This window comes from Protopterus annectens, chromosome 10.part0 (genome assembly GCF_019279795.1).
Source record: "Protopterus annectens isolate FY-2018-M chromosome 10.part0, PAN1.0, whole genome shotgun sequence".
Classification (NCBI taxonomy): domain Eukaryota; kingdom Metazoa; phylum Chordata; order Ceratodontiformes; family Protopteridae; genus Protopterus; species Protopterus annectens.
The window spans coordinates 1,113,617,719-1,113,632,257 of record NC_056744.1 but is presented as its reverse complement, the minus strand read 5'-3'; positions in this window follow the sequence as shown (position 1 = coordinate 1,113,632,257).

Below are 14,539 nucleotides of genomic sequence, written 5' to 3'. Positions count from 1 at the left end.
AAGCACAACCTTCAATGAAGGAACGCCCATTCACGCATGTCGCTACACAGAAGACGCTTTAACTGAGAATCGAATGGGCAACATCTAACTGTGAGGCAACAACGCTACCGCAGCACCACCACCGCTGCATACTCATCTTTAGTAAGATTGCAAAAAGAACTAATTTTCCCTTTTGTATAGAGTACTTAAATGTCTTTTGCTACTGCACATTCAGCTATCTTAACTACATTATGATAAAATGGCACAAAAGTACTAGAACACCTAAAAGGTGGATTAGCAGTATTATTATTATTCTGAAGCATTATTTTTAAATTAATCATCCTAACAAAATACTTACATTTTGAAATAGTGTTAGAAATGTCCACATATCATGCTGGTATAAAAGTTAAAACCTTCTTAAGTACATCAAGTTCATAACTTGTCAAAGCATAATAAGAAAGATTAAAGACTAAAGTTTTCAAACCTTGGTCTGGCTGTGAGTCAATGGCCAATTCCCTTTTCATTTCTGTCTCAAAATGCTTTTTCTTTCTCTGAGGTCGAGGTTGGTGCAGAGGAAGAGGCTTCTCCAACAAAAAAGGAAATTAAATGGGATCTAAAGCTATGACTGCATTGGTATCTACAAGTGTCTGTTGATGTTCCAGACAAATTAGGTTGCAGCTCAGAGTCATAGGCTGGAAGATGGTATGCGTGTTTGAAGAAATTACTACAGCATATGTTTTAGAACTTCCTGCATTACCATTGGTCACATTAGCTATCTGTAACTGCTGTGAACCAACTGGAATCGAGTTAGAGGAAATTAAACGAGAAGTGTACTCATGTTTTTAGTTGTACTGAAAGAATCAGGGTTAGAATTGATGTTAAAGTTATTCACTCACACGAAAATATTCCCCGTCAAAATCTTTAAGGTCCCTCTTTAATTTCCTTCTTTTCATTTGAATGAGATGCTTCTCAAGGGAAACAATGTGATCGAGGGCTTCATAGAACAAACTAGATTGTGCATTTTGTTCCATGGTGTCAGTTAAATCAGTATAAAGTTGCTCTGTTTCTGCTCTTAGATCAAACTTGATAGGTTTGAAAAAAACATTGATAAGCTCCATATATCTAAAGGAGTAGCCCAAGTTAATCAACTGCCATCTTTTTAAGTGGTCAGGATACTTATCATGCAATGTGGGCATTTTAAGTATCTGTAGACCTCTAGGAATGATCTTGTGTTGTAAATAAGCATTAAAGCTTAGTCTCTGCCATTGCAGCCCCTTAAATTGGTACACATTATTCTCAAAATGCTGTAAGTTAGATTTATATTGGTGTAATGTATCAGTGGCTGCCTGTGTATCATCCTGTATAAAATCCATTTCACAGACACCCAACAATGGGTTATGTGGTACATCTTCCAAACCATTCAAGTCAAGCACCATGCGATTGGGTAAACTTGTTGAAGATACTACTCCAGTCCTGTTCATGTCTGTGGACATTTGCAGACATGCACAGTATCACAGAAGAAAAAAAAACAGATGAACCACCAGTAAAATCAGAAAATTTCAAAGACAAATATACGTAGAAAAGAAAAATCACTGGAACCAAGCCAGGTAGGCCACACAACACTCAATTTAATGTAACATAAAAACACACACGTTTAAAAACTTTCACCCAGAGGGCTTCCACAGGCATATGAACTAGTATAAGGACAAGCAAGTAGATTTAAATAGCAGTTTAAAATCACATGATAAATGCAGTTAACAAATTCAAACACAATTCTGTTTCTCTTTCAATAAAGGTTTTAAAGATCAACAAAGATAGTGTAGGAACAAACAACAACGAATCCAGCAAAGATATCCAACACCATGAAGTCCAAAGAATGCCTCTGCACACCAGCAATGATACGACCTGTATTTAATTCCAATATAATGAACAAACATGCAGAAAAAAGACACAGCTAATAAACAAACAATAAAAAAAAAATGGATTTAGCGCTTTCTTCCACCTACAATGTGGACTTCTTCAGAATCAACAAACAATTCAGCAAGGACCAATTTATCAACTTTTTGGCGCCAAAATTTAAAAATTCCTTTACAATTTAAAGGTGTAGTACCTATGCCTATTCCTGATGATTGTGTATATATACAGGAATGTTCGCATATATAAATCTCATATGACAGTAGAAACTAAAATGAATACTATCTAATGATAAGAAATAATGATAATAATTACAGATATTGAATATGTATAAAGTATCAACTGCAAAAATATATATAATATGACTCATGTAGAATAATAAATTACAATATATACAGGCTTACGTTCTCAATTAAATAAACTCCTATCACTAAACTTATATATTAAATGGGGAATCTATAATAAAAACTCATATACATATAAAAATTCATCTACATATAAAAATTCATATGCATGTAAAAAATTCATATGCATGTAAAAAATAATATAGAATTAAGATGTATATAACCATAATATAAATCTCAAACAACTTTCTATATTAAATTGCAATAAATATGATACTAAAAACTAGTCATTTAAAAAAATCTTAGGTATAAATATTAATAGCACTTGTAAATAAATAAATAAATAATAATAATAAATGTATATATAATATTAGACTACATAAAACTAAAAAATCATATATACTAAATATTCCTTACAATCTATACTTATTTTAAGTAAGAATGAGCTCACTATTTTTAATTACACTGGAATAGAGGTTAGTGATGACTTTTTTACCCTCTTTTCGAAAGGAATGAAATTTGTCCCTATGAAAAACTTTCAGATAGTTGATAGTATTATAGAAGTTAAGAAGTATTTAAGAAAGCTTAATTTAGCTATATTTTTTAAGAATAAAAATACTTCGGAAGAAAGAAACAGATTAAAGAAACCCAGTACATTTATACCCCCCACCCATCCCAATATAGCCCTGTATGAAAAAATAGTAACTAAGGAATTATATCATTTGAAGAATCATATGAATATAGGCAAGATGCGGAATAATATGAATAAGGGAGAATTAGATTTAATTAACAGGCTTATGAATGATAAATCTATTAGAATTATGAAGCCTGACAAAGGGGTGGGGTTGTCATATACGACCAAAATATGTACAGGAATAAGATATTTGAAATATTAGTTGATTCTGGTAAATATACATCAGTTTCTATGAATGAAATTAATATTGGATATAAAAAGATAGATTTATTCATAGAAGAGTTATTACTGGATGGAAGGATCAACTTAGAATTGTAAAATTTTTTATCAGTGGAACACCCCAAACTAGCTACAATAGTAGGAGTACCTAAGGTACACAAGAATATACAGGATCCTCCTTTTTGCCCTATCATATCTGGTAGTTATTCTAAGACCTTTCCCTTTGGGGTTGCAATTGATATGTGGTTAAAACACATTTATGACAGGATTCCACATTTAATCAAGGATTCCTGGAATTTTCTAAGTAACTTGACTTCACAAATTTGGAAAGAGGGACTTATTTTTATTATAGTTGATTTTTTATTTTATTTTACATTTGTTGACCGGGCTAGTCTAGCTGGAGATATTTCCATTTTCAGTAGAGGCCCGGGGAGAAAAGCTCCACTTACTTAATAATAATAATATATAAAAAAGCAAATAATAAGCAATGCCACATACATTAGGAAGGAATTAACGTAACATTTTAAAGTAAACCATTGGTATAAAAATGTGGAAGATAACATTTACAACATTTATTGGCAGAGTAATAATGTAAAGGAAGAGAGAGAAGATAGGTTACAGGCTAGTAGTAGAGTATTAGTCAGGGTTGCAGCAAGGGCATAACCATTGAAGTTTTAGGTGATTTTTAAGATTAAGTTTGAAGAGGGGAAAAGAGGAAATTGAGGTAAGGTTGGGTGGCAGCATGTTCCATTGCTTACCTGTGGTGGTGGAGAACAAGGAGTCACCAGCTAAGTTGTTAGATTTGGGTATATAAGCAAGGAGTTTATTAGAGGAGCGTAGGGAATGAAGATTGTTATAGGGTGTGATAAGATTGTTTAGTGTAGGTGTGTTGTTAGGAAGGTAGAAGATTTTGTGAGCAGTTGTTAGTTGTGAGAATAGCAGCGCATTTTGCAGTTCAAGCCAGTCATGCTGGTGTAGGTTAATGCAGTGATGGGTTCTATAGGGCTTACCAGTTACAAACCTTGCAATACTGTTGTAGGCTTTGGTAAGTTTGTTGAGATTGTTTTGCTTTAAATTGGTGTAAATGGGAGAAGCATAGAGGAGGGTAGAGAGTAAATGAGAGTGGGCCACGGTAGTTCTTGCTTTTGGGGTGAGGAAGGGTCTTATCCTATACAAGGAGCCTAATTTTCTGTTAACGGACTTAATGGTGTTATTAATATGATTGTCAAAAGTGAGTTTATTGTCTATTGTAACTCCTAATAACTTGCAGGTCAGATCAGGTGATATCAGGGTTCCATTACTAGCTAGTATGGAGAACTGTATGGGAGGGGTCTTGTTGTTGGGAGTAATCAGAATAATTTGGTTTTTTTGGCATTCAAGAGTAAGCACCGGTTATTGAACCATGTTTCAACTATGGAGAAGACAGTTTGGCTTAGAGATTTCAGCTCAGGAAGAGATTTAGCACAACAGATGATAGTAGAATCATCAGCGTACTGTATGCAGGTGGATTGAGGAATAGCTACATGAAGATCATTTATGAACAGAGAGAAGAGAAGGGGTCCTAGAATAGAGCCTTGAGGAACTCCTAGTAAGACAGGGAGATATGAAGACAAGTGATTTTGCCACAAAACAGCTTGTTTACGGTTGCTGAGGTAAGACTTGAACCAAAGGATAGAATTAGAATCCAGAGAGAGGGATTGTAGGGTATTTATAAGTAGGGAGTGATTGACCATATCAAAGGCTTTTGACAGGTCAATGAAGAGAGCAGATGAGAGGTAGTTATTGTTCCGGTTGGTGTTAATAGTATTGGTGAAAGATAGAAGGGCAGTGGTGGTGCTGTGAAAGGGTCTAAAGCCATATTGGCAGCTGGCCAGGATGTTATTTTTAGTAAGGTAGTCTATTAGCTGATGATGGATACATTTCTCCATGATCTTAGCTAGGGGTGAGAGTAGTGCTATGGGCCTATAGTTGGAGTACTCATTAGAGTTTCCTCCTTTATGTAAGGGAATGATGTGTGAGATTTTCCAAAGACTGGGGATAGTGCTTTCAGAGATGGTACGGTTAATGAGAATAGCTACAGGATGAGCAATTGCTCTGGATGCAAGTTGCAGGTATTCTGCTGGAAGGTTGTCATCAGAGGGTGTACAGGGTTTTAGCTTGTGAATTAGTTTCTGGATAAAGGCTATTGAGATGGGTTTTATCTTGAAAGTAAGAAGATTGTCATGCTGGGAATTAGGTAGGTTAGTGTTTGTAGAAGTTAGCTGTGTGGCCAGGGTTTGAATGGTCTCTGTAAAATAGGTATTGAAGGCATTGGCAATTTCTAGATTGTTTTTGTTTTCTGACTCTAGGGGTGGAGGGGTACTAGAGTGGCCGGGCTGTAGAAGGTTATTAATGGCAGTCCAAAATTTTTGTGGATTCTTAGAGTGAGATTGTTGAAGTTTACTGTAATAGGCTTGTTTGTCAGAGAGAATGGCTTTTTTAGTAGTATTACAAAGTTGTCTAAAGTTTAGGTGTTCTGAGACATCTTTAGTTGCTCTCCATTTAGCCCATGATTTGTTTCTTATAAGTATTTTTTGTTTTGTGTCTTTTGAGAGCCAGGAGCAGATTTGAACTTTATCCTAATAGATCTTTTGGGTGCGTGGGTATCTAGTATTGTTAAGAATTTGTGGTTAAAGTAGCTGACAGCTTCATCTAGTGGGAGGATTTTTAGGGGACTCCAGTTGCAGGCATTTAGTTCCATTTGAAATAAGTCAGGATTAAAATGTTTCTTAGTTCTGGCAGTAATAAACTTGGGAGGTTTGTTTATGTCATTTTGTGCCTGATGATATATGTGGGCAAGTGGTCGCTGATATCATCTGGCAGGGTTCCTACTTGATAGTTTTCTCTTTGTTTATTGACTAGAATCCAGTCTAGGATGGTCTCTTTGTTGTTGGGTTTGTTGATTCTAGTAGTCGAGGTAATAGTTTGTTTAAAGTTATGTAGGTTGATATAAGAAGAGGGATTATTATTGTTGATACTATACCAGTCAGTGTTGAGGTCTCCTAGAATAATAGTTTCTTGTGGGTATGTTGAGGAAATCCAGGACAGGGTATCTTCTATATTAGTAATGTTGTGGCCAGGGGTAGGTAGATGCAGAATATGTATATAGCTTTGTTGGAGTTGATTTGAAATTTAGAGATCAAGATTTCAGCTGAGTTATCTTGGGTTGGGTTATGGGGTATAGAGGATATAAGAAGATTGTTTTTAAAGAGTAAGGCCACTCCACCTCCTTTACGCTTTTAATCTGTCATTTCTTAGTATGTTATATCCTGGTGGGGTAATTTCATTGTCAGAGGTCGAGGTTTTAACCAAGTTTCTGTGAGGCAGAAAATATCAAATGAGTAAGTACTGAGAAGGGCATGGAGATTAGTTATTTTGTTATTTAAGCTTCGAATGTTAAGATGTCCAATTTTTAAGGAGTTAGGAAAATTAAGTAGGGTATCAGGGGAGTTGGGTGGAGAGTGTGTAGTAGATGGAAAGTTAGGTTTAGGTGGGCCAGGGTTAGGGTGGATGTCACCAGCTTGTAAGGAGGAATATTTGAGAGCAAGTATGTGGCTGTGATTAAGGATGGGTAGGATTTTTAATTTTTTTGCTACAGGGTGATTCAGTTTTATGGGAGTAAGTCTGTGATATTTAGCTTGTAGGTAGTTGGAGGTGGAGGTGATATTGATGTGGGCTTGGGCTAGTGGGTTGTTAAGGGTAAGCGTTTGTTTTTGTGAGTAGTTATGCAGGTAGAGGTTTTTTATTTCAAATAAGGTGATTAGGTAAGTGGTGGTAAGGAGTACTGCAAATGAAGTTAAGAGTATAGCCTTTTGTAGGGTGTGTCTGGAAATAGTTATCATGATTCAATGTGAGTAGAGTAGATTTGGAGCTAGTATATAAATAGGCAAGATATCAAAAGTAGAGAGACTTGGAGTGATGTTATGTCAAAGTGCCTGAAGTGGAAAGGAGTATAGAGCAAGTGATGCTGTGGAGGGAAAGAGAGTATTTGAGAGCAGCTGTTGGGATTCTATGTGAACTGGTAAAGGTTAGTTTATGAGGTAGAGTATAGTAGAGATTGGAGAGTAGGAAGTGAAAAGCTGTGATAATATAGGTTAGTGGAAGTGGTAAAGAGTGAAGATGTAAGAGGAATGTAAGAGATAGGAAGTAATATTAGGTAGGGTAAGAACAAAGAATGTAGTGGAGTGAGTATGAGATCTACAGTGGAAATGTGAGGGTGGAGTAAGCTAATTGCTGGGTGGGTGTGTTAGGATAAGAGTAATTGGTGTCAAGTTGTAATTGGGTGTTAGATAAGAGGGGTGTGGTCATAGAAGTATAAAGGTAGGACCACTGGGGGTGGGTGGGAATTGGGGGTAGGGTAGGGGAGCGGAATGAGCCCGCAGGGCGAACGGAGCGGGTAGAAACAGAGAAAGAAAAGAGCAGGAGTGAAAACAATCAGTCAAGATATAAGAGAGACTAAGTAGTATAGTTTGGAAGGGTGAGTTAGTGAAGTCTGTGGAGAGAGTAAAGGGATACTCTGAGTTACAATTCTGGAGGGCAGAACAAACTGCAAGGGGAAGTCTGTACCTAAAAGAATATAGTAGTATTACAGTCTGAAAGAGCTAACAGTTGGTTCAGAATTGGACAGGAGAAAACTAGAGCATTGGATGCTGGGAAGCCGCTGGCAGACACGAGGCAGGGCCTTATCCTAGACCACATACAAACACCACACAAAAGTTTGCAAGATAGAGGTGTAAATACATACAGCAGTCTTTAGGCAGACTTTAAGTGTGCTTCAGAAGGTTTGTTAGGGTCCAAAAACGCTGTGATAGCTTCAGAAGTTGGGAGTTTCACAGGGCAGGAACCACACCAGGTGAGCAAAGGCACACACACAGCAACAGAGGACAGGCTGATATCTAAGGATTAAAAAGGTAAAACTGTTAGGTGCTAGATTAAATATTAACTATGTAGGTTTAAATGTAGTTTTACAGTAGGAATATAACAGTTGGGAGAAAAAAAAAGGAGCAAAGAGCGAAAAGAAGGGAGACAGCTTGAGTAGGCTTATCCAGGAAAGTGCAAGAGAGGAGAGTAGGAGTATAGAGGGAGACTAAGAGAGGTGGAAAGCGGAGTGGTAGTGGAGAAAGGAATAGAAAGAAAGAATATGTAGGATATAGCAGGAGGAGAGAAAATCAGATATGTAGGCTCAGATTACCCTAGATAAACATTGTGATAAAGTGCAAGTAGGAAATCAATATAGCTGAGTAATTATGTTAAACAGTAAGGTAGCAAGCTACAATATATCCAAGAAGGCAGCAAGTAATTCAAGCAAATTACAATCTTATAGTGAGGGTTAAACCGCAGCATTAACAACTAATGTAGCTAGGTAATGGTTATAATTTAAAAACCACGCTCAAGGTTATCACAGTAAAAACCGGCTTCAATTCAGGTCACAGTGGCTAACATAATACAAGCCGCATTTACAGTTGTACATGAGGTAGCAACCTGGTAAAAAATACAAAGTTATAAAACGTAACAGGAGAATGTATCACTGGATCAAGAAAATGAAATAGTAGTACAGGTAGTATAAGGCTGTCGCTACCTTGTAAAGCTCAGTTTACCACTTGAATGCAAAATCGGGAAAGACAGGAATTCATGTATCGCAATGGAAACAAAAAAGTAGCGACTGCAATTGTAACCATAATCCCAGTATTTTATCAAATGTAGTTCATAAGAATCACCAGAAAAAACTAGTGTTAAGGTAATGCATGCTAAACAAAGAGTAGCGACTGCACTTGTAACCACAAACGACTACAGTTGAAACCGCGATCACTAATATTGAGGTAATACACATCAAACAGAGAGTAGCGACTGTAGTTATATCCACATTCACAATTATATACCCTGATTAACACAGGAAATAACTAGGTAAAAGCGATAAATATATCAGGCAAAATAAAGATACAGTAGCGACTAGAGATTAGACCATGGTCACAATATTATCACTAGTATAACGTACTATTATGGCCATGAAAAACAGGACTCTGGGTAACCTGCTTAAAATAAAAGGTAGCGATTATGTTTGTAGCCTAAATTATCATACTGTGCCATACGCAACTGCATATAGTAATAAAAACATAGCTGTAGATACAAAGACACAGAAATGATTAGATACAGGAATACATGTGTTCCAATGGAATCAAAAAATAGCGACTACAAGTCTAATTATAATCTCAATATGATATCATGACCTGAGACACTTACATTGATACAAGGTGATCAGGGATGTAGACACACGCCTGTGAGCAAGCCAGCAGCTCGTTTGGGGGCAGAAGATGTGCGCTGGGGAAGGTGAATTTTAAAAATGGCGCCACTCGCAATTGGGACGCTATATAGATGTCAGGGCGGGAAAAAGAGGAGTAAGGAGCGGCGGGGGGGGAGGGGCAGTGATTCCGAGGAGGTAAGTGGTGGGAGAGGGGCGGGGCCAGCTAAGAGGGCAGTCAAGAGGTAGGGAAAAAGATAGTGAAGGAAGAGATGTGCAGACGGGTTAAGGGGATCAAGCGTATGGATATGAGATCTACCTAGACAAGCCTAGGTAATTGTATGTAGGTACAGGTGGAAAGAGGACCCCAAAGTGTAAGGAACTACAATCTGGGCTTTTAGAGGGAAATCTAGGGAGTTCAGAAGAGGCCAAAAGGGAAAGACATAGGACCAGGAGGCAAATATAGAAACAAGAAAGTGTAAGGAAGAGGGAAAGAAAGAAGGTAGTAGTGGTAGAAACAGAGAAAGAAAAGAGCAGGAGTGAAAACAATCAGTCAAGATATAAGAGAGACTAAGTAGTATAGTTTGGAAGGGTGAGTTAGTGAAGTCTGTGGAGAGAGTAAAGGGATACTCTGAGTTACAATTCTGGAGGGCAGAACAAACTGCAAGGGGAAGTCTGTACCTAAAAGAATATAGTAGTATTACAGTCTGAAAGAGCTAACAGTTGGTTCAGAATTGGACAGGAGAAAACTAGAGCGTTGGATGCTGGGAAGCCGCTGGCAGACACGAGGCAGGGCCTTATCCTAGACCACATACAAACACCACACAAAAGTTTGCAAGATAGAGGTGTAAATACATACAGCAGTCTTTAGGCAGACTTTAAGTGTGCTTCAGAAGGTTTGTTAGGGTCCAAAAATGCTGTGATAGCTTCAGAAGTTGGGAGTTTCACAGGGCAGGAACCACACCAGGTGAGCAAAGGCACACACACAGCAACAGAGGACAGGCTGATATAGCAGTCTTTAGGCAGACTTTAAGTGTGCTTCAGAAGGTTTGTTAGGGTCCAAAAACGCTGTGATAGCTTCAGAAGTTGGGAGTTTCACAGGGCAGGAACCACACCAGGTGAGCAAAAGCACACGCACAGCAACAGAGGACAGGCTGATATAGCAGTCTTTAGGCAGACTTTAAGTGTGCTTCAGAAGGTTTGTTAGGGTCCAAAAACGCTGTGATAGCTTCAGAAGTTGGGAGTTTCACAGGGCAGGAACCACACCAGGTGAGCAAAGGCACACACACAGCAACAGAGGACAGGCTGATATAGCAGTCTTTAGGCAGACTTTAAGTGTGCTTCAGAAGGTTTGTTAGGGTCCAAAAACGCTGTGATAGCTTCAGAAGTTGGGAGTTTCACAGGGCAGGAACCACACCAGGTGAGCAAAGGCACACACACAGCAACAGAGGACAGGCTGATATATTGATACAAGGTGATCAGGGATGTAGACACACGCCTGTGAGCAAGCCAGCAGCTCGTTTGGGGGCAGAAGATGTGCGCTGGGGAAGGTGAATTACCCAAAATAAATAAAATAATAAATAAATAAATAATAAAATAAATTATAGTTGATGTAATAGATTTATTTTCGAGTATTCCAAAAGAGGAGGGCTTAGAAAGTTTCCTAAATAGTATTAGATACTTCTCAGCTCTTAATTGGGAACATGCTAGATTAATTATTGAACTCATGTCAATGATACTTGAACATAATTACATTTATTTTGAGGGGGAATTTTACAGAAAAACCCAGGGAGTGGCTATGGGTGCTGCATGTGCACCCATTTATGCCAATATGGTGATGCTTGACTGGGAAAATAAAACTCTTTTTAGGAGTCAGTACTATCGATACATTAGATACTATTCAAGATATTTGGATGATTTGTTTATCCTATGGGATGGACCTGAAGAAAATATTGAGGAGTTTATTACATTTTTGATCACCTCTAGTACATTTTTGAAGTTTACACATAATATCAGTCGAGAAGACATAGCATATTTGGATACGTTTGTCACCATTCATAACGATGGTTTCAAGTCACGTATATATCGGGAAAACACGTTTTCAAATAATTATTTGGATTTTAGTAGTAATCATCTCTATTCTACTAAAAAAAGCATTTTTAAGGGACAGTGTATTCGAGCTGCACGAATGACATCCACATATGAGGAAATGATAGATGAATTGGATTTTATAGGTAGAATGTTTACTACAAAAGGATATCCAATAAAATTATTGGATGAAGTAAAAAAATATGTTATAGGAGAATGGGGTAAACAATATTTTCCAGTACTGGGTAGACCCCTCCAAAATTCTAACAAAAGGTAGGTCAGGTGACATAGAGTATAGAAGAGCATGTATTATAGAATATACACCTCAAGCTAAGTATATTAAACACATTTTAAATAGATATTGGAATATACTGACTGTGGACAATACATTGAAAGACATAGTAGGAAAAGCACCCATATTTGTTTATAAAATGGGAATAAATATGAGGTTATTATTAGAGAGAAATAATGGGGTAGATAGATACAATACCAAACACAAAGGAACTCACAAATGTGGAAGTTGTAATTATTGTCATGTGATTTTAGAAGATGAAACCATAAAGTTAGATAATGTTAATGGGACTAATATTTATTTCTGTCAAGGGAATTGCAATACACATCATGTTATATACATGGCTGTATGTATAGGCTGCACTGTTTTTTATATCGGCAAAAACAGAACAGAAGTTCAAAAAACCGCATATATGACCACCACTATGCCATTAAGAAAAAAGATGACACCAATGCCTTATATAGACATGTGGCAGATACTGATGACAGCCATAGGTTTAAATTCACCATTTTAGAACAAGTTAAGGTGAACAATAGAGGGGGAAATATTAAGGCCATATTAGCGGAAAAGGAAGTTAGATGGCAAATACTTACGGATGCAGCCACATCACCGGGTCTAAACGAATACATCAATATAAAACCACTATTGACTATTAAAATATAGGTATAGATTGTAAGGAATATTTAGTATAGATGATTTTTTAGTTTTATGTAGTCTATTTAATATTATATACACATTTATTATTATTATTTATTTATTTATTTACAAGTGCTATTAATATTTATACCTAAGTTATTTTTAAATGATTCGTTTTTAGTATCATATTTATTGCAATTTAATATAGAAAGTTGTTTGAGATTTATATTATGGTTATATACATCTTAATTCTATATTATTTTTTACATGCATATGAATTTTTTACATGCATATGAATTTTTATATGTACATGAATTTTTACATGTATATGAGTTTTTATTGTAGATTCCCCATTTAATATATAAGTTTAGTGATAGGAGTTTATTTGAGAACGTAAGCCTGTATATATTGTAATTTATTATTCTACATGAGTCATATTATATATATTTTTGCAGTTGATATTTTATACATATTCAATATCTGTAATTATTATCATTATTTCTTATCATTAGATAGTATTCATTTTAGTTTCTACTGTCATATGAGATTTATATATGCGAACATTCCTGTATATATACACAATCATCAGGAATAGGCATAGGTACTACACCTTTAAATTTTAAAGGAATTTTTTAAATGTTGGCGCCAAGAAGTTGATAAATTGGTCCTTGCTGAATTGTTTGTTGAGTCTGAAGAAGTCCACATTGTAGGTGGAAGAAAGCGCTAAATCCGTTTTATTTTTATTGTTTGTTTATTAGCTGTGTCTTTTTTCTGCACGTTTGTTCGTTGTATTGGAATTAAATAAAGGTTTTAAAGAGACAGTACCATTCAGACCTGGTAAAATATGACTCTTCAAGGTAATATCCAGTTAAATTCTGCTTTCTCAGTTCTGTGTACAATGTCTCGACCTCTTATATTCTCAAATAATACTTCTACTATCCTAAATGTAAATTTATACTGCATTCCTTGCTGAAGTTTATATTATTATATTAAATTGAGCATTAGTAGGTACAGCATGATTTATTTCTGAAATGTGGCTAGATATAAGATCCTTTAACCTCTGGTTAGTTTTACATTCATAATAACAGTTACACTTGTCACATTTAGCTAGATATACTAAATTCCTGGTATTACAGTTCCCGTATGATTTCATTTCAACCACTTTAACAGTTACAGCACGAGGAGAAAGTTTTACAAGTCTCTTTGTATACTTATATGTGTAAACCTCTGTGTTGTTCCTGACATGGCATATGTCTGTGACATATGCATTCCATTATACATCTGTTTGGGTTGTGTACATCTACTTATGTAAGTAGCAGACATTTTGCTGCTTTGCTACAGTATTGCTGTTTGGCACTGTGCTTGGTTGTTTGACTTTCATATGTATAGTTGAAGGTTCTATTCTGTACTTTGATGGTATTCTCCAGCATTTCATGGGCTGCATTTTCTCATCTGTGCTGTTGCTGTGTGCTGTGCTATTTGTATAAAATAAGATTTCTATTTAGATATAGGAAGGAGGTGGTTAGTTCCTTATTAGTGGTTCAGGTACAGAAGGAGAAGGTTTTCTATTGAGAAATTGTCTAATGAGGAAGTGCTGTATGCAGGTTTAGATGTATTTCAATGGAAAGTTGAAAGCTTTTTAAGGATTTGTGTCAAGGTGAAGATGTTATGGTTCTTTGACTTGAAGTGTCATACATCTGCTTGATGATTATAGATGTAGGGAGCATACTACAACTACACTGGCTGAACTGTGAACAGTAGTCTTTTAGGATGCATAGTTTTCCAGGTAGGGACAGTTTGGTCTTTGTTTTTATAAGGCTTTCACAATTTAAAATATTTCTGAATAAGCTGGAAGAATGGTAAAGTATATTTATGTCAGGTGAAAGGCATTATGATAATGTGGTTAACTTTATTTAGAGGAGTGGGGACAGGAAGAGTATTCAGAGCTGGAGGCCACTATTATTGTACAAATTGGGCCATACATTTTTATCAGTATGAATGCTGTGATTTTAGAGACTGTGAATCCAGAAGTATCTGAAGCTAGGAGGCATGCTCCTATCCATTCTTTATTCTTGCTGTTAAGAGAGTTGATATTT